The 21384-nt window shown below is 46.6% G+C and overlaps 1 protein-coding gene across 2 annotated transcripts in view; it reads left to right on the top strand.

Moving 5' to 3' along the window:
• The window catches only part of RNH1 (ribonuclease/angiogenin inhibitor 1), a 40337-nt gene that overhangs the window by 1090 nt on the left and 17863 nt on the right, over window positions 1-21384 (top strand). Inside the window, exon 1 of one of the 2 annotated variants that reach the window (XM_034770370.1) lies at window positions 15363-15480. The exons of the other annotated variant lie outside the window; for it this stretch is intronic. The gene's annotated coding sequence lies outside the window, so the exon portion shown is untranslated. Of the gene's footprint in view, window positions 1-15362; window positions 15481-21384 lie in introns of those variants that run through there. 2 annotated transcript variants of the gene reach the window in all.

Raw genomic sequence — 21384 nt, 5'->3', positions numbered from 1 at the left:
TTGCCATTTGTTCTAGTTCCTGGAATCACACTGAATATGTTCAGAGTCTGAGCAATAAGCAATTCAATTTGCTCTATGCTTATCATTTGTTATCAGCCATGCGTTGTAGGGGGGTAGATCACAGCCATTCAACTTTAATTTCCTTGACAGAATTTATTTTAGTGTGGGAGGAAAGGGGTTTTGCTTCAACAGGCCTTTCATTAACCCTTGGCCGGATCTCCACATCCAGCTGTCTCCCTTGGGTTAGTGAACACTTGTGTGTCACAGAAATGAATACCTTGGAAGTAGGGCTGTCGATTAATCGCAGTTAACTCATGCGCTTAAATAAAAAAAAATTAATTGTGATTAAAAAAATTAATCACAATTAATTGCACTGTTAAACAATAGAATACCAATTGAAATGTATTACATATTTTTGGATGTTTTTTGACATTTTCAAATATATTGATTTCTATTACAACACAGAATACAAAGTGTACACTGCTCACTTATATTATTATTTTTATTACAAATATTTGCACTGTAAAAATTATAAAAGAAATGGTATTTTTCAAGTCACCTCATACAAATACAGTGCAGTGATTTTCAAACTTTTTTTGTTGGCGACCTAGTTGAAGAAAATTGTCGAGGCCTATGACCCAACAGAGCTGGGGATGAGGGGTTTGGGGTATCGGAGGGTCTCAGGGCTGGGGTAGAGGGTTGGGGTGCGGGGTGAGGGCTGCGGGTTGGGGCTGGGAACGAGAGGCTCAGGGTGTGGGCTCTGGGCGGGGCAGAGGGATGGGGTGTGGAAGGGGGTTCAGGGCTTTGGGCTGGGGGTGCAGGCTCTGGGGTGGGGCCGGGGATGAGGAGTTTGAGGTGCAGGAGGGGACTCCAGGTTTTGGGGTAGGGCTCAGGGCTGGGGCACGGGGTTGGGGTATGGGCTTATCTTCGATGGCTTCCGGTCAGCGGTGCAGTCGGGGTGCAGAGGCAGGCTTCCTGCCTGTCCTCCCACTGTGGACTGCACTGCACCCCAGAAGCAGCCAGCAACAGGTCCAGCTCCTAGAGGGAGGCGCGCAAGCAGCTCCCCGCGGCTCTCACCTGCAGGCACTGCGCCCCCCCCCAGCTCCCATTGGCCGGGAACTGGCCATTGGGAGTGAGGAGCTGGTGCTGGGGCCGGGGTAGCATACAGAGCCCCGTGGCCCCCTACCTAGGAGATGGATCTGATGCTGGCCGCTTCTGGGACGCAGTGCAGTGTCAGAACAGGTAGGGACTATTAGTTTTTACTGGCCGGCTGCCAGGTCCCTGGGTGCTGAGCAAGGCGACGCACTGCCTTGCATTCCGCGATCCAGACTGGGTTGCGACCCAAAGTTTGAAAACCACTGTTGTAGTGCAATCTCTTTATCGTGAAAGTGTAACTTACAAATGTAGACTTTTTTGTTATATAACTGCACTCAAAAACAAAACAATGTGATACTTTAGAGCCTGCAAGTCCACTCAGTCCTACTTCTTGTTCAGCCAATCACGAAGACAAACAAGTTTGTTTACATTTACGGGAGATACTGTCGCCTGCTTCTTATTTCCAATGTCACCTGAAAGTGAGAACAGGCATTCTCATGGCACTTTTCTAGCTGGCATCACAGCGTATTTACGTGCCAGATACGCTAAACATTCGTATGACCCTTCATGCTTTGGCCATCATTCCAGAGGACATCCTTCCATGATGACGACGCTCATTAAAAAAATAATGTGTTAATTAAATTTGTGACTAAACTCTTTGGAGGAGTCTTCTGTTCTGTTTTACCTGCATTCTGCCATATATATCATGTTATAGCAGTCTCGGATGATGACTCAGCACATCTTCGTTTTAAGAACACTTTTACAGCAGATTTGACAAAACGCAAAGAAGGTACTAATGTGAGATTTCTGAAAATAGCTACAGCACTCGACCCAAGGTTTAAGAATCTGAAGTGCTGTCCAAAATCTTAGCGGGACGGGGTGTGAAGCATGATTTCAGAAATCTTAAAAGAGCAACACTCAGATGCAGAAACTACAGAACCCAAACCACCAAAAAAGAAAATCAACCTTCTGCTGGTGGCATTTGACTCAGATGATGAAAATTAAAATGCATCGGTCCGCACTGCTTTGGATCGTTGTTGAGCAGAACTTGTCATCAGCATGGATGCATGTCCTCTGGAATGATGGTTGAAGCATGAAGGGACATATGAATCTTTAGCTCACCTGGCATATAAGTATCTTGTGACACCAGTTACAAAAGTGCCATGCAAACGCCTGTTCTCACTTTCAGGTGACATTGTAAACAAGAAGTGGGCAGCATTATCTCCTGCAAATTGTAACCAAACTTGTTTGACCGATTGGCTGAAGTAGGACTGAGTAGACCTAAATTCCCTGTAAGCTGCAGAACCCACCCCGTGGGGACCTGCTGCGGCACCCCCCACCCCCATGCCCAAACCTAGCTGTGGCTGGGGTAGGGATGCCTATCCCATGGCCCCAGTCCTGGAGCTGCTGCGGGGAGTCCTCTCTCCCTGCTGTATCCCCAGAACACCCTCCTGCACAGCCAAACCCCTCATCCCCAGCCCCACCCCAGAGCCTGCATCCCCAGCCAGAGTCCTCATCCCCTGCACCAGCCCTGAGCCCCCTCATGCCCGGCCCCAACCCCGAGCGCACACCCCCAGCCAGAGCCCTCACCCCCACACACACACACCCAAACCCTCTGCCCCAGCCCTGAGCCCTCCATCCCCCACCCCCATATTGGTGCACATAACAAAATTCATTCCGCACATGGGTGGGGAAAAATGAGAGGGAACAGAGAAGTGGACTTGTAGGCTCTAAAGTTTTACATTGTTTTATTTTTGAATGCAGGGTTTTTTTTGTACATACACATGTAGAGTTAAGTTCCTCTTTCATCATAAAGAGATTGCACTACAGTCTTTGTATGAGGTGAATTGAAAAATACTATTTCTTTTGTTTTTTACAGTGCAAATATTTGTAATAAAAATATAAAGTGAGCACTGTACACTTTGTATTCTGTGTTGTAATTGAAATCAATATATTTGAAAATGTGGAAAACATCCAAAATATTTAAATAAATGGTACTCTATTATTGTTTAACAGCACGATTAATTGCATGATTAGTTTTTGTAATTGTTTGACAGCCCTACTTGGAAGATAATGGGTGAAGGGTTGCAGATGGGGCAGTGCATCTATACATCTCATATGAACAGCTATCTATCAGCTCTGAGTTATTCGTTTTCTGGCAGTTTATATAGCCAGCTGGCTGTATATTAATTATATACAACGCCCATCGGGCTGGGGAGTTTCCTGGACTTTTGAACTTGTTCTCGCTCTCTGGTTTCCTATAGAGAGCATCATTAGAGCATCAAAATGTTTCATGAGGATTTAGCAGCATGACTCATTATAACCTGTGGGTAGGCTTGGCAGGATTCAATTTAAATCATTAGTCATTGGTACATGTCAGTTTCACCTGACACTGAAATCAACAAAAAAAATATTGATATCAGCAAGCACAGCTTCCCCCACACCTAGTGCCCACAGGGATCCGGTGTCATCAGCCCTGCAGGGAGCCCTCTGTAGCCCTGCTGTCACAGGGACACTCACTCACTGGCCAGGAGTGCAGGGGCTATCCCTGGCAAGAGCCATTTGACAGCAAGGTGGCCTCCCCCATGGCCAGGGTCTTGTCCTCCTCCCTGGTTGGGGTTCACTGCTCCACTGGGCCAGGATTGCAGCCTCCCCCACACCTGACACCCAGGTATCTGAGGCCCCTTGGCAGCACTAGGAGCCCCCTATAACTCTTGTCAGTGCTGCCCTAAGCCTCTTCCCCCCTTATTTTCCTGCAACTGTGAAAATTCAAAAAAATAAAAATTGAAAAATAATGCTTTGAAATATCTGTTAAAATTATAAAAAATAAAAACTGGATTCTGCCAAGCCTGTCTCTGGCCCAGGTGCATGCAAGCTGCGCCCAGCAGCTCTCCCAGGGGCTGGGCTTTAGGAAACTTTCTGCAGTCTCTCCATACTGACCGTAATGGTCCTCCAGGGACCATTACGCTGGCCGAGGATTGCCAGAGATGGCACACTTCAGCCAGGCTCCCCCCTGGAATACTTACTACCCTGGGCTGGGCAGCAGCAGGCAGCACAGAGCCAGCTATGCCATTGTTAAGCCATTGGGGCTCCTCTAGGCAAAGGGTATCCCCAGCTGGATGTTTAAGCTGGTTGTCTGTCCCGGTTGCACCAGAGCATCAAGTTCAGTGGGATACGGATCAGGCCAATAGGCAGGGATGAAGGGCACAGGAGCATGCTTCACCAGGCAGCCACTTCTTGGGAATGTGAAAAACTGAGGCTGAAACCTCTCTCCAGTCCATAGGCAGCAAATGTCATCAGCTGCACTGGTAAAATCTCTGCCACCACAGACTGAGCTTTCCAGGGGACCTATGTACATTTGCCTGAAAACTGTTGCTTGGTGAGGCTTGGTTACCATTATTGCAGAGGTCCTTTAAGCTGTCCCCTGATGGCTGGTTTCTATGCTCTGAAGTGGCAATATGGAGGAGATGATCGTCGCATTGCAAAGTGTGGAGTAGACTGTCCAAGTCCTCTTTCACAGAAGGACTCATTAGGGAGGCAGGCAGAGGTCAGCTGTTTATTTAAGAGATAACCGGTATCCCTTTCAAGTTACAAAACAATAACCTAATGCCGAGCTAAATAAACCTCAAGGCCAAAGGCTAAGGAGTTTGTTAGCCTAGGACACAGGTACTGTATTACCAAGCTAACAGAGAACACCACCATTGTATTGTTATACTGAATTGTATCTGCATCCCCACCCTTGATGTTCTTCAGTCCGCCTGCTCTTCCCTGTCCATAGAGGAAGTTAATAAACCCAGACTAGTGGCCGGGGGAGGGCCGGGTGGGAGGGTCAAGGCCAACCAGGTGTGAAATGCTGCTCAGGGACACAGATGGTGAGCACTAATTGCCTCTTCTGGCAGTTATCTTAGGCCTTATCTGTAGTTCTTCCCTGCATTTCTGAGCAACAATTTGCTCCCAGCTTGGCCTCCACCTCCTTCTCCATGTTCATTAACTGCAGAACTGGAGGGTGGAGTCTCACATATGCCTCCATGTCCCTTACATGTAATTAGTCTTCTTGCAGCTGGGAAATGGGGGAGAGGGTGGGAGAAAGGATTAAAAATAGATTAAAATGCAATTCTTAGTAGAGGTGAGGGGCTAAAACTGCCTCAGGGACAAGGATGACTAGGTGGGATGTATCACAGTCCTGGTAAAGTTTCCCCTGCTGGACTCCCATCACGCTGGGCCAGCTATGCTTTAAGCTTCCTCCTTAGTCTGGGTAGGCTCCAGAACTCTCTCTTGCTTTGTCCTCCTCTCTAAACACAGGCAGTCTGTTACTCCTTCCCTGAAATGGGGCATCATGGTCCAGCTGTCCTAAGCTCCCCCCATCCCAAAGGACGGTCCAGTTGCTGAAGCACACCCTTTCCCAGAGCCCCAACCATGTAACATGTGATGGGCAAAGCACAGAACAACAGGCAGGGCCGGCCCACAACATTTTGGCACCTGAGGCGGGGAGCTCAAATGACGCCCCCATACCCCCTCGCTTGGGCCAAAAGTTTGAAAGGTCTCAATTGTGCCTTCTTCCTGTTCTACTCCTCTCATGGTACTGCTCTGCTACCTACCCCAATAAAGGAGAACTAACCATTTAAAATGCCTTGTTCAAAAATTTTAAGTAACACTTAACTTTCAAACACCTGAACAGCAAATGTAACTTTTCTTGTCTGCGTAGTAAACACTGGCATTTTTATCTGTTTGAATAATCGAAGTGGTGCTTTCCGTGCCTTCTTGGTTGCAAAGATTTGAACTGTTTCCTGCTGAAGGTCCACAGTCTGGGCCATCTCATGCTCTATTGAGATGGTTGCAAGGCCGACCAGCCTCTCCTGTGTCATTGTGGAGCGTAGATGTGTTTTTATTAACTTCAGCTTAGAGAAGCTGCGTTCTCCACTAGCAACTGTTACAGGAAGTGTTAGAAGTATGCGCAGAGCAACAAAAGCATTTGGAAAGAGAGTAGTCATATTATTTGTGCACATATATTCCAGAACAGCCTTTGGAGTTGATCCTACTGTATCTTGACAGGGCTTTCACTTCATCACCTAAATCACTAGCATCAATGTCGCTCATGTCATCATGTGCCAACACTGTCTCTAGTGCCCTGCATTGCTGGTGTAGGTCTTCTTCAGGTACAGTGAGGAGTTTTGGAATATCATACAACATCCCAAATATACTGCTGTGTTCCTTGAGCTCCTTGAAACATTCTTCAACTGACTGAATTGCACAATTTAACACCTGGTTAAAGAATTCAACTTTGAATTGTTGTTTAGGGTCTCTTATGGGATTATCCCGTGCCTCATATCAAAATGTCTTCTTCTTCGGTGACTCTTGTATTCTTGAATGGGTGGGGAAATAGCTTCAGTGTGAAGTTCCTCTGCCAACTTCTGTGCACTCTTCAGAACGTTTTGAAATCCCTCCAACACCTTGGAGTCTCTTGCTTACAACATTTATTTCAAACAGTACGTCATGCCACAACACTAAGCCACACAGAAATTTGAAGTTAAGTACGTTTGTGGTGATTCCATTTCCCACTACCACTGTTCTCCCACAAACAGTTCCCGTCATAGCATTATCCTCCATAATGGCAACTATGGCATCATCTATCTTCCCACTTTGGTGTCTTTATTGCCTCCACTCCACTTTCCCATCGTGTGGCACTCAGTGGTTTCAGCGTCAGAGAGGATGTTCCCAGATGTTGCTTCAAAATTTGCCATCGATAAGTTGATGCAGAGAAAAATACATAGATGCTTTGAATTACATTAAAAAATTCAGCAGCCTCACTAGAAGCTGATGCTGCATCACTGACCACCAAGTTCATTGAATGAGAACTGCATGGGACAAAAAAAGGTTGAGGGTTTAACTCTCGGATACGTGTCTGCACTCCTCTGTTCTTTCTTCTCATGTTGGCATCATTATCGTAGCCCTGACCTCTCATGTCAGCTATCGCAATTCCTGTATCTTCCAGTTTTTTAAGAAGCACATTTGTCATACCAGCTCCTGTACTATCATCAATGTCAATAAATTCTAGAAAACGCTCTCTGACCATCACCATTGCAGGGACATTTTCACTAGGGTCTGTTGTTGTTACAAAATGCACCATTAAAGTCATTTGTTCTGTATGGCTGATGTCAGGTGTGCAGTCCAGAATAACAGAGTGATAGCTTGCTGACTTCAGATCTGCCACAATCTTCTGTTTGACTTTTGTTGCCAGTAACTGTATGATCTCATTTTGAATTGTTTTTCCAAGGTAGTAGTGTGTGTACATTTCTTGGGTGGTGACTCTTCTTAGATGCTCCTGGAGTACAGCATCAAACTCAGCCATCAACTCCACAATGTTAAGGAAGTTTTCATTGTATGGCACATATAGCTGATCTGCAGTGCCATGCAGTGCTAGGTTTTGGGTAGCAAGCATTTTCACAATGGCAATGAGCCTTTTCAGAACATTTTGCCAGTAAAGAGACTCTGATGCAATCTTCTCTTGATGCTGATCATCTATGGTGGCCTTTAACCTTAGTCTCATCTCAAGCTCTTTCCACCTATGGAATGCTCTCTGGTGATTTGCTGCCTTCTCATGGCATGCCAGATTTCTAGCCAGATTTTTCCAGTCCTTTGTTCCTGTAGAACCCAATGTGGCTGGAACATTAGACTGGAAGAGCCTGCAACAAAAACAGTATGCAGAATTCTGGGTTTTTGAGTACATAAGCCATGGCCTCTCCACTTTGTCACCATTGGGGATTTCATGCCAATAATGTGTTGGATGGAAACTTCTATTTTCATTATCTTTGGGGAACATGAAGTTTTTCACTTGCTGTGGCCCATGCAGTACAAGGAAGTCCCTCAGGCTACTGCTCAAGTGCGTCCACAGTCCTGGATCATCTAGCCTTAAGGAACTAAACTCAGCAGCAGCTGTTTCTTGCGCCTCCACCACACTCTTCTCTGAGCTACACTTTTCTTCAGGAATGTGCATGGTGACATCCATTTGAGATGGAGATATGGATGCTGCAGTAGCTGCCAGGTCACCTGCACTCTGACTAACTGGAAGATCAGGCATCTCCTCACCACTCACATCCTCTCTGGGGCCGGAAAGCTCACCGTGAACATTTGTGTCTATGTATCTCAGGAGAGCTCCTTCCTGTTTAGATAGAAAAGCTTCCTTTGCTTTCTTTCTTTTTCTGAATGCTGCCCCAGAGGGGCGTTTTCTTCTTTCACTCATGACTGCTGTTCTGTGCCAGCTATAGTAGGGTTACCATATCTCATAAATAAAAAAAGAGGACCCTCCACTGGCCATGGCCCCGCCCATTTCCCCACCCCTAGCCCCGCCCCAACTCCGCCCCTTCCCCCACCCTAACTCCGCCCCCTCCTCCCTCCCACTCCCAGCCAGGGGGAAAGGGCTGCCCCAGTGCTACCAGCATCACGGTTTCCCGGGCAGCCCCCAGACCCTGCGCCCCCAGCCGGCGCTTCCCCAGCGCAGCTGGTGCCCGGGAGGGGAAGCACCCAGCCGGGGGCGCAGGGTCTGGAGGCTGCCCAGCAAACCGTGAAGCCGGTAGCGCTCGGGCTTTGGGCAGCCCCCATGCCTCCGGACCCTGTGCCCCCAGCCGGGCACTTCCCCTCCGGGGCTCCGGCGGCTCTGCGTAACTTACACTCCAGCCCCCAGGGCTCTGTGTAACTGACCCAGTGTCAGTTACACAGAGCCAAAGAGGAGAAAAGCCTCCAGCCGCAGGGGCTGCCCGAGAGCGGCTGTCACTGTGTCAGTTACACAGAGCCCCGGGGGCTGGAGGCTCCAGTCCCGGCGGCTCTATTTAAGAGCCGGGCTGCCCGAGCGCTACCGGCTTCGGGCAGCCCCGTGCCTCCAGACCCTGCGCCCCCAGCCTGGCACTTCCCCTCCCGGGCTCCGGCGGCGCAGGGTCTCCAGGCACGGGGCTGCCCGAAGCCGGTAGCGTTCAGGCAGCCGGGCTCTTAAACAGAGCCGCCATTTTCCCGGACATGTTCCGCTTTTTGGCAATTCCCCCCGGACGGGGGTTTGACTGCCGAAAAGCCGGACATGTCCGGGAAAAAGAGGACGTATGGTAACCCTAAGCTATAGTGACTCTCAACACTCAGTTAAGCAGGACAAGTAAGCAGGCTGGTAGCAGGGCCTGAGTGAGGGAAGAGATCAGCGTCTTTAGGGCCTAACTGGCTCCTACTACTTCAGTTGACTGCCTGTTCTCCTCAAGTGGGTTCAGGGAAGCAACAGGAAAGAGGAAGCTCCCTGAGAAGCCGATGTTAATCAGTCCAGGCTCCTGGGGGTGCTAGAGAGGTACATAAGAGGCTCCTCCTCCTCTCTCTCCCTGCAGCTCCTGCTGCTTTCTGTTATTTCTTCTTACCTTTTCTCCTGCCTGCCTGTTATGTCTCTTGTGCCCTCCTTCCTCCAGCACAGCACTCCACCATCCTTTTCCATCTAGAGCAGAGAGAATACATATGCACCAGCAGCAGACAGAATTTTCTACACTCTGGGTCCTAGTGGCGTCTCCCCCCCAAGTCTGGCACCTGAGGCACCTGCCTCAGTTCGCCTCATGGTAAGGTCAGCCCTGACAACAGGCACTGCACAAATGGATTCTAAAACAATTACTCTTTATTTTAGCCAATGCAAGAAATATACAGCTCTAGATAAAATTATACAATTACCTAGACATGTCCCTGCCCCAGGTTCCTAACCACTTTTGAGGATTGTTGGGCTTAGGTCACAATCTTTTAAGGGGTCCAGGATCCTTCCCATCCCCTCCTGCAGAGTCTCCTCTCACCTTCCTCACTACTACCTCGCAAATAACAGTGACTAGAGACTCTTTATTTTGTACCCTTCAATCCCCTTGCTCAAGTGATCCCCAGATTAGGGTTATCTAGTGATTTAACTCCACCACCAAGAGATCAATTGCTCAGTTACCACCTCCTGGAGTTCAGAGTTGAAAAACTGGTTTGCCCAGAGCAGTAGCCATCACTTTGTCCAAGGGTGCTCCATTTCAGTAGACAATCATCAATGTTTAATGACCCTCCATTGTTAGCCCTGTGCCAGGTGCAATAATTTCTCCTGTCACTTCCTGTGGGTTTTAGCTCAATATGGAGGGAAAAGACATCAGAGAAGTGAAGCGCCACACATTCAAAATGATGTTTGCTAACTGACCCAGACACAGAATTCACACTATCGAACAGAATTCATGAGCTGTACATAGATTTCCCAGATTGTCACAGGGAGATATTAGGAGGTCAGAGGAGAAGATGGATAGGGTTGAGAAATAGAGGTGGCCATGTTTGCTGCGGGGAATATGGATGAGGAAGGTCAGAGGGCAGTAACAAATCAGAATGGTGGGATTTATAGTAGACAGTTCATTTATAGTAGAATTGCTATAAATTTAGAGACAATACAGTAATTATACAGATCAATATAACCTGATTGGCTGAGGACTATTAGCCAACCAATACAGGGATTGCATAAAAATACAGCTAATATTTTCAAACTTGAGCCCATGAATTCAGATACCTAACTACAGGCTTTAGCCCCTAAATAAGTGGCCTAATTTTCAGAAGTGCCTTTAATGGGACCACTCCTGTGCTCAAAGTTAAGCATGTGTAGGTGTCTGCAGGCTCAGGCAGTAAGGAAGTTATCAAAATAAAGACTTACTCCATCAGTTTGTTTTCAGGAAATCTGCTCTGGCACTTGGTACCAGAGCTAACCAAGATCTGCTCATGTTAGGCTTCAATTGTTACAGTCACAATCAGCCTTATAAAGTTGCACCATAAATTAAAAAAAACCTAAACACCTTAGAACAACATTGTTCTGCTGTCCTCTCCGGCACCTAACAGTATTCAGATATAATGCATAAAAGAGGAATCACCAATAAAATACACAGGAGGAGGGGAAATGACCAAAAATGTGTGTGTCTCTCTCTATCAGGCATTGTGTGTATAACAGCAATTTTTGTCACCAAACAGCAGTGGTTGCATAGAAACCAAGGCAGGAAATAGCTGGCTGCTGTCTCTCACCGACTCCCTTTTCAAAGAGCTGTGCACAGCCAGACAAGTATTGCAGGATTGGCAAAACCTGATTCTAGTTTAACTTTTCCTTTTGGGGGATGGGAGCTGTAGAGGCTAATCTGTGGATGAATGGCTGGTTGTAATTAATCAGAGAATCATCATTTGAGTTAAGAAGAAAGAATCTTATATTTTAAAAATAAAATAAAAAAACTGGAGGAGGGATTCACTTCCTGTTCATTGGGTCTAGCCTAATAAGCAATTTATACCCACACTTGAAAGCCATGGGCTTTTCCATGCTCCATCCCTGGAAAGTTGGGCTGGGGGACGAGATTACCCAAGGGATTTAAGTGTTTGGATACAAACATAAGGGAATGAGAAAGGGTGTGGCTAGCAGGCTAGAGTGAGGAAGCGGTTTAGAGAGATGACACATAGAATCCAGTAACTCACATGAATGTAGTTCATGCAATAATAGGATGGATGTGTCATGGAAGCCTCCCTGTTTCTCCTGACTATGTTCTGGGTTTGTATTTAGCCTCTGGGAAAGCCCTGCGATGGCCGCACCTTCTTCCAAAATAATCACCATAGCAGCAAACAGAGCGAACTTTCACCAGCTTATCCTGAAGCTTTCCACGCCTTTTACATGTGAAATGGCTGAGAACAGAGGCTTCTCAGCCTTAGGACATACAGCTCAACCATCCTCAGTGTCTTTCAAAGTGTTTCTGGAGAGATTCAGAGGTACAGGGCCAGGGAGAAAAGCTGTTGCCTGGGGCGGTTTGTAAAAGAGATGGAGGTAACACACTGATGGGGACATAAACCCTTAGCAATTTCCCTGAGAGCTGGACATTTTTAAGCCTCTGAAAATTGTTTGTTTAGACTCTTCAACCAAAACAAACACATTCTCAGCAATGGTAGCTGGGGTTGTTAAAGGTCCCACCAAACATAAGCCATCACAGGCCTTTTCTCCCTAAGGGATTCTCCTTCACACTGCTGTTTTAGTTCCCTAGTAACTCTGTGTCCTCTCCCATTAGATTCTTCTCTATTAGCTTCTATGCTGTCTCCCTGAGGGAAACACTCCCTTACTCTCCCTGGTAGCATTTGGGCACTGATATTAGGTGAGGAGGTTGTGACAGGTTAGATCACAGAAACTCCCTTGGGAGCTGCCACCCGATGTGCAAAGACTACCCCTGCTTCTGTTTTCCCTGCCAGCTCAGGACTCCAGCACTCTGTCTTGCTGAGCCAGACACTCCCATCTGGCTCCAGACACAGACCCAGGGTCTGAATCACTTGTCCCAAAGCTGCAAGTTTACCTGAAAACAGCTCACAGAAGTGTGCTTGTCTTTAGCACTCAGATGCCCAACTCCTAATGGGGTCTAAACCCAGATAAATCCGTTTTACCCTGCATAAAGCTTATGCAGGGCAAACTCATAAATTGTTCGCCCTCTATAACACTGATAGAGAGAGATGCACAGTTGTTTGCTCCCCCAGGTATTAATACATACTCTGAAATTACTAAATAAAAAGTGATTTTATTAAATACAGACAGTAGGATTTAAGTGGTTCCAAGTAGTAACAGACAGAACAAAGTAAGTCACCAAGCAAAATAAAATAAAATGCGCAAATCTATGTCTAATCAAGCTAAATACAGATAATCTCACCCTCAGAGATGCTTCAGTAAGTTTTTCTCAGACTGGACACCTTCCAGGCCTGGGCACAATTCTTTCCCCTGGTACAGCTCTTGTTCCAGCTCAGGTGGTAGCTAGGGGATTCTTCATGATGGCTCCTCCCTTTTGTTCTCTTCCATCCCTTTATATATCTTTTGCATAAGACAGGCACCCTTTGTCCATCTGGGTTTCCACCCCCCCTCACTGGAAAAGCACCAGGTTAAAGATGGATTCCAGTTCAGGTGACATGATGACATGTTCTGCAAGACTTCATTACTCACTTGCCAGCACACACATATACAGAAAGACTCACAGGTAAATACAGCCATCTGCAGACAATGGGAGTCATCAAGATTCCAAACCATCCTTAATGGCCCACACTTTACATAATTACAATAGGCCCTCAGAGTTATGTTTTATATTTCTAGTTTTAGATACAAGAGTGGTACATTTCTACAAATAGGATGATCACACTCAGTAGATTATGAGCTTTGTAATGATACCTTACAAGAGACCTTCTGCATGAAGCATATCCCAGTTACATTATATTCACTTATATTTTTATAAAACCATATAGACTGCACAACGTCACAGAGGTGGATTTATTTTTCTTCAAGGTGGAAAACCTAAGAATGCCAGTCCAGATCCTCAAAGGTATTTAGGCCCCTAACTCCCAGGATCTGGGTCAGCATGTCCAGTATTTTGTCTAGCACCGCCAGCACAAGCGCCAACTCTTCCCAGTCCCACCCGCAATCTCCCATCCGTGCAATCAGCAAAATGTGCCTTTTTGGCCTTTATCCCAGAGCTTGAACGGAAGTCATTTCACAGGGATGTATGGGAGGCAAATGCTTTTTCCTTTCTAGCCTCTCCATACAGATATTAAATTTAGCAAGAGAAATTGTGTTGTCCCTCGGTTGATCTGCCTGTTAGCCACCCCCTTATGCCTTCTCCTTTTAATCTTCCTCTATCCTCACTCAGTCAGCTCTGTTCCCATCACCATCCCACTGCTCTGTCCCCCTGCTTTCTGGCCAAGGAGAGGGCTCCTCTTTTATTTATTTATTTATTTATTTATTTGGCAGCTGATATCTGAAGGGGAAGGTGGGAAAGTTTATATTGCACTGAGTTACTTTATAACTCATTAATACAACATAGAGAGTGGGAGGGCTATACACCAGGTTGATGATTATTGTTAGTATAGTGTTGCAAGGCTCTTTAAGACTGTAGGAGACAGTCTCCATCCCCACCCCAAAGAACTTACAGTCTGAGACCCTGGTCTTGCAATGAGCTCTGCATAGGACTTAGAATGGGCACAGCGCAGGGGTCCACCTCCCTAGCATTCATTGCAGGATCAGAGCCTGTGTTTAGACCTAACATGACAAGTGATAAGAGGGAAGGCAGAACAATTAAGACTGTGACAGATATTGCAACCCCGGGCAGTATTTTAATTTTATGCATGGTTTGTGTGTCGTGTTTTACTCCATGGGGGAGGTTTACCATAGGTCCTACAGAAATTAAAACTGTAGGGGGTGATTATCCCTGAGATTGTAAACAACTCCGGAGAGGCACCACTCCTTGGGGTGGTTTGCACATACTGGCTCCATACTGTGTTTTCCAGAGACTAGGAAACAAAGAAAGGGCTTTTGGTATAAAAGGATGAGCTTGAATTGATGCATGACCGTCATTTTAAGTCACCAAATATACATGGTTCTCTATCTAAGGAGAGGCGCCAACCCTTGCTGAAGGGTTGAAAGGGATGTCGGCCAGGTATGTTTAATATGGGTTTAAATCTGTTTATTGTCTTAATGTTTTGTATCTAATGCTTTTACCTAAAGAATAAAGGTGCTTGTTTTGAAAGAGCTGTGTGGTAGCTCGTAACTGCAGGCAATACACTGGTCATAGGCCTCGGAGAGAGTGCAAAGCACAGGTGCTGGCTTTGGGCAGACTGGGTTGCTGGGGATATCACAGATCAGAGAGCTGTGCAGCCTTAAAACCCCAGTCAAGGAGGGAGAAAGATCCAGATCTCTGCTCAAGAGAGGTGACAGCTGGGAACTGGAAACTTTAAGTGGGTGCCCTTGAGGGATGACGGAGATGGAGGGAGAAGATAGGTGCACTTACCACTGAAACTGTGAGACAGGCTAAAGGGTGGCCTGTTTATCTCTGTATGAGTTCTTTAGTAAGTCAGGCACTAGAAGCTGGGTAGCAGTAGCCGAGGAAGGATTAGGAGAGCGAAGGGGGCAGCAGGGACAGACAAGCCTGCAGCTAATCTGTGCCATACGCTGCAGGAATCATGTACTGCAATGGCTCTATCAGCCTGTGCCTTTAAGAGTGTGTCATGATGCCTCCCTCTGAGCCATAGTCATGCGTCAATCGATTCCACTGACATTAAGCGGGTGAGGGACGCTGTTACTAGGAGAACCCCACTTGCTAATGTGAGACAGTGGGCAAGCCTGAACAGGGCCCCACTAGAGCTGCCAAGAGAGCTCTGCAGCCAGAGCCAGCTGCGCTGTGCTTCGCTTCCCTCAGCCACCCTCCCTCCCTGGGGGAGCGGCTCTGCGGGGCACTTGACTGCTCTCCACCACTTAGACACAGCTATAGCAGGCAGGAGGAGGGGACTGTGGCAGCTAGGGCAGGGGTGTCTCCAGCAGAGCAGGAATTCTGTTTCTCTCTTCGGGCCGAGGCAGAGGATCTGGTAGGAACAGGATCTTTTCCTCTCTCTCTCTTTCTGCTAAATGCTCTTATCAAACTGTAGCTTTATGCCTGTTAATCACAGCGCAGGCGTCTGGCAGGAGTTCTGTTTGCAGGCTTAGATATGCTTTAACTGAGCCAGGGTTTTGCAAATCCTGCCGGGGGTTGTTGGGGAAAATCTGTCTCTTGAATGCATCGTTGGCAATGTGATTTCAGGACTGAAATGCAAAAGAGGGGTGGGGACGCTTCATTTCTTGTCCAGCTTGGTTAGGAAAATTACAGTGAATTCACTTGAATCCAAGCCACTTACGGGTGCGTTTTGTCTGAAATGCTGGTATCTAATCAGGGTTTAATATTTGCCAGGGCTGAGCCCCTGCACCTCTAGGCTTGGCAGTTCACAGCCCCGGCACTTCTGGGTTTGCTGCTTCAGTGATGAAAGTAAAAATATTGCGTGAGCCCCAGCACCTCTTTCATTACAAATTAAGCATTGTGTCTAGTTATTCCACTGTACTTTTAACACACCCGTCTTTGACTCCGTTTGCTGTTGGGATGGGTTACCACGCGGTCAGGCCTAAAACGTGGTGACTCCCAGATGGTCAGGGAGACTAAACGGAAGTGTTTCAGAGCATTCTGAACCTCAGTAAATCCTTGAACCACCTCCTGCTTTTCATTCTCAGAGCACAGTGACTTCCTTTTAGTCGCGTCTGTATAGGTTTCTCTCCCGTGCTCGTTCTTTAGGTGAGTTTTTTTTTTTTTTTTAAGGCCCGAATCGCTGTTTGATTCCACCCTAACCTGCTAGCATTTGGTCCCGAGAAGGATCTGTTGAGGACCCTGGTACAAGTGAATAACAAAAGACCTGCAATGCCTTCCTCAGACACCTTGGTGTTGAGAAACTTGCTTGCCACCAGGGACTTGCAGAGCACAACAGCAATAATTGGCCCTTTGCTGTGGTGGTCTATGCTGGATATGCAGATCCTATATACTCCTGATACTATTCCAGTTCATTCAAATACCCTGACATGGCTGCAAAATCAGCTGCTCATAGTTAAGTTTTCACCTAATATCCATCCCCTTCCCCCAAATCCTTTTTTGAGCCTTTCTCCTCCCCTCCCCCCGCCCAGTTCTAGCTGATCTGTGTAGACTGTGGCTTTTTAGCCTTTAAGTTGGGTATGCATATTCAATAGAAGCCCCTTTGGTATATTGAATTATTGGCAGTATTGAGGCAGTGGCTGCAGGTTGTTTTATACCCTTTGTAACTGAGCGTTCTGTTCTCTTTTTGTGGGTCCTGCAATACTTTTCTTTTCAGAAAGTTTGTGTGACGTTGTGCAGTCTATATGGTTTTATAAAAACTTGATAATAAGTCAATATAATGTAACTGAGATAGTTTTAGAGAAAATACGGTAATAAGTGAATGTAAGTAACTGGGATATGCCTCATGCAAAAGGTCTCTTGTAAGGTATCATTACAAAGCTTATAATCTACTGAGTGTGATCATCTGATTTGTATAAATGTACCACTCTTGTATCTAAAACTAGAAATATAAAATGTAACTCTGAGGGCCTATTGTAATTGTGTAAAGTGTGGACCATTAATGATGGTTTGGAATCTTGATGACTCCCATTGTCTGTAGATGGCTGTATTTACCTGTGAGTCTTCCTGTATATGTGTGTGCTGGCAAGTGAGTAATGAAGTCTTGCAGTGACATGTGATCATGTCACCTGAACTGGAATCCATCTTTAACCTGGTGCTTTTCCAGTGAGGGGGGGGTGGAAACCCAGAGAGACAAAGAGTTCCCGCCTTATGCAAAAGATATATAAAGGGGGGAAGAGAACAGAGAGGGAGAGAAGCCATCATGAAGAATCCCCTAGCTACCACCTGAGCTGCAACAAGAGCTGTACCAGGGGAAAGAATTGTGCCCAGGCCTGGAAGGTGTCCAGTCTGAGAAAAACTTACTGAAACATCTCTGAGGGTGAGATTATCTGTATTTAGTTTGATTAGGCATAGATTTGCGCATTTTATTTTATTTTGCTTGGTGACTTACTTTGTTCTGTCTGTTACTACTTTGAACCACTTAAATCCTACTGTCTGTATTTAATAAAATCACTTTTTATTTAGTAATTCACTCAGAGTATGTACTAATACCTGGGGGAGCAAACAGCTGTGCATATCTCTCTATCAGTGTTATAGAGGGCGAACAATTTATGAGTTTGCCCTGCATAAACTTTATGCAGGGTAAAACGGATTTATCTGGGTTTAGACCCCATTGGGAGTTGGGCATCTGAGTGCTAAAGACAAGCACGCTACTGCGAGCTGTTTTCAGGTAAACTTGCAGCTTTGGGACAAGTGATTCAGACCCTGGGTCTGTGTCTGGAGCCAGACAAGAGTGTCTGGCTCAGCAAGACAGGGTGCTGGAGTCCTGAGCTGGCAGGGAAAACAGAAGCAGGGGTAGTCTTTGCACATCGGGTGGCAGCTCCCAAGGGGGTTTCTGTGATCCAACCCGTCACAGTTTGTATTGAGCATTTTCGTTCCACATTGTCAGCTTAGTCATGCACTCTCTGCATAGGCATCATCCTCTCAAAACTGCTTTGTGTAGTATTTTACAATGTTTGCCTACTGGATGTTGGTATTTATTTAAACTGCATAACCCTAGCTATGAGGCAGCAATCTATATGATTTAATTAAGGTAATATTTATACAGCATCCTATGATTTGTACAGTAATTTATAGAACAATTAAATGACTAGGAGTCTGGTGGCACCTTAAAGATTAACAGATTTATTTGGGCATAAGCTTTCGTGGGTAAAAACCTCACTTCTTCGGATGCATAGAGTGAAAGTTACAGATGCAGGCATTATATACTGACACATGGAGAGCAGGGAGTTACTTCGCAAGTGGAGAACCAGTGTTGACAGGGCCAATTCAATCAGGGTGGATGTAGTCCACTCCCAATGTCCCAGAACTTAATTGTAAGTTCTTTAATATGACAAGTGATCACAAAGGAGCATGGGCTTCAGGGGAAAACGGACAAAGGTTACTACAAGACTACGTGATTACTTATGTTTGCTTTGGGTTTAATGGGATGCTGTGTAGGTTAGCTTTTTTTTGTAAATATTCATGGCTCTAAACAAAGCCTAATTTTCTGCTGTGTAAATGGGTAAAACACAATTTCAGTCAATAGAACCACACCTATTTAAAACAGCTGAGAACTTGCTCCTACAGACTTTAATTATTGTGAGAACTTTTTACACTCTCCTTTTCTTCCACTTGCTGTTGTCTGTCCCTATTTTGGGCAATGCAGCATAGGAGAGGAAGAGAGATGGGGTGATGGGGAAGGGGCCTGGAGGGGGAAGAGTGTGAAGGCGGACAAGAACAAGGTGGCATGATTACATTGGCTTGGCCGGAGTGGTAACAAAGGGAATACATGAATGGCAATCACAACAGTAGTTAGCTCCAAGAGAGAGGCCAAAGCATTAGAGCAGTAAGAGCTCTGAAGCAAAGATCAGGAGGAGGTACCAGATGGGTGGACAATGGCGAAGGGTAGGTCTCCTGAGTTCTGGAGACTGAGGTCTTCTCCCTGCTGATCCTGCTCAAGTAGCGGCATCTCGGGGGAAGCTGGGCATAACAGGCCACCCTCAGAAGGGTGCTGGGATACGCAGTGGGGGGAAGCTGCTGTTTCTGGATAGCTCAGTGACAGGCCATTGAGGACAGGAAGGGGAGTGGGGCTGGCTTGATGCTCGGAGCTATTGCTGCCTGTATAGAGGCGACATGGGGCTTGGGTAACAGGTGGGAAACAAAGGAATCACACAGTTCGAGAGAGCAGAGATCCCTGCTCGTGCAGGGGAAGCTGAAGATTGCTACTGTGCCTTGGATCTTTCCTCCCACCCCTCCGCTTCCTGTGTTAGGTGGCTGTACTTATTTGCAGAGAATAAAAATAATAGACTCCCTACTCTTAGAGTGAAAAAGAACCAACTCCTGATATACACACACTGAGGGAAAAGGAGCAGAGGATGGAGAGCAAAGGGGAAACACTGCAACAAATTGTGTGGTGGGAGAGGAGCAACGAGACAGTAAAAAAAGGGATAAGAGAAGAATAGTTTAAAAATGTCCTACTTGGTCTAGTCTAGGTCACTCCTACAATTGCTCCACCTGTCCTATAGGCGCTCCTCCCTTTGAGCTCCCATGTTGGGGGATGATCCTCCACTCTGCTTGGAGACCAGGGAGTCTGGAGAATTGATAGGGACCTGTTCCTGTCTATCAGGCAGTTCCCCGTCATCAAGATCTCAGAGTGCAGGACGAGCTAGTGTAGGAATATTCCTGGTGGGTGCAGAAATTCCAGGAGCGGAGCTCTCACACTGAAGGCAGGACTCATAGACTTTAAGGTCAGAAGGGACCATTATGATCATCTAGTCTGACCTCCTGCACAATGCAGGCCACAGAATCTCACCCACCCACTCCTGTAACAAACCCTAACCTATGTCTGAGTTATTGAAGTCCTCAAATTGTGGTTTAAAGACCTCATATAGGGAGGAACAGGGTGGTGACACTTACCAAGAGGAACCTAGCCAGATGGAGGGAAAAGGAATGAAGGCGATAGAACTAAGCATAGAAAGGGAAAAGGGGGAGGAGGGGGAAAGAGAACAGTTGGTGACTTAGCATGACTAGTGCCTTGTAGCCATATACACAGGAGATTGCTTAAGTGTTTCTACCACACCCCCTGGAGTTTTCACAAGGGACACGAGGACAGCCCCTTTCTCTCATGGAAAAGTACTTGGGCTTTTCAGTGCTTGTAAGTAGCAGGCAGAACCTCACTTTGAGAGACAATCTACATGGAGTTCAGTTGCTCAACCTCTGAAGACAGAGTGGCTGAGTCACTTCTGCTGAACAGGGAGTGTAGGTATTTCAAGCATGAGGCTTGGGCCCCTAAATCATCCCCTCTAGCTAAGATAAGAGACAGGATAGAAGAGAAAAAACAAATCATAGGTGCAAGGCACTATCCACTAACAACAGAGAACCACCTTTTAAGCTGCTCCTGGACAGAGCACCTTGGCTCATACCCACAAAGGTATTTAGGCTCCTAACTTTCCTATTGGGCAAGCAGGAGCAACAGGATTCAACCAGCTAGGGCCTAGCTTTCACAAGTGCTGAACACCCTTCTCTCCAGCCAGTCGTCGCTACAGATTTTCAGCACCTCTGGAAGTGAGGCCCAAAGACTGCTTCACTATCATGTCACTCCTGACCTTTCTGGGGCTTGGTCTACACTAAACCCCCAAATCGAACTAAGGTACGCAACTTCAGCTACGTGAATAACGTAGCTGAAGTCGACATACCTTAGTTCGAACTTACCCCCGTCCAGACCCGGCAGGCAGGCTCCCCCGTCGACTCCGCGTACTCCTCGCGGCGAGCAGGATTACCGGAGTCGACGGGGAGCACTTCTGAGTTCGATTTATCGCGTCCAGACTAGACGCGATAAATCGAACCCAGAAGTTCGATTGCCTGCCGCCGAACCAGCGCGGTAAGTATAGACAAGCCCTGTGTCTCTTGGTAAGCAGAGAAGGGATAACAGTCCTAGGAGGAGAAAGAGAATAGTCATTAAACAAAACAAGTGCAGGCAGATCAAAGCAGTGGCAGAGCATGTTAGTTTGAGAGAATTCATCAAGTAGATATGCAGAGGAAGAAAGAGAAGGGAGGACACTATTACCTCTCATTTCCTCACAGATGAGAAGGAAGACAGAAAAGAGGGAAGAATAAAGGCCAAAAATAATGTGGGTGTGGGGAGCAAGTGGGAAAAAAAATCTAAAGTGACAGGAGGAGGTAAGGGAAGAACCTGTTAGAGAAAGAGAGATGAAAACAAGGAGTTCCTTAACATGGGGGAAGAGATTGTATGTAAGATTTTTAGCTCCCCACCTAA

This window comes from Trachemys scripta, chromosome 4 (assembly GCF_013100865.1).
Source record: "Trachemys scripta elegans isolate TJP31775 chromosome 4, CAS_Tse_1.0, whole genome shotgun sequence".
Lineage (NCBI taxonomy): Eukaryota > Metazoa > Chordata > Testudines > Emydidae > Trachemys > Trachemys scripta.
The sequence above is the reverse complement of the archived record's forward strand: the minus strand, read 5'-3'. Positions and strand labels throughout refer to the sequence as shown.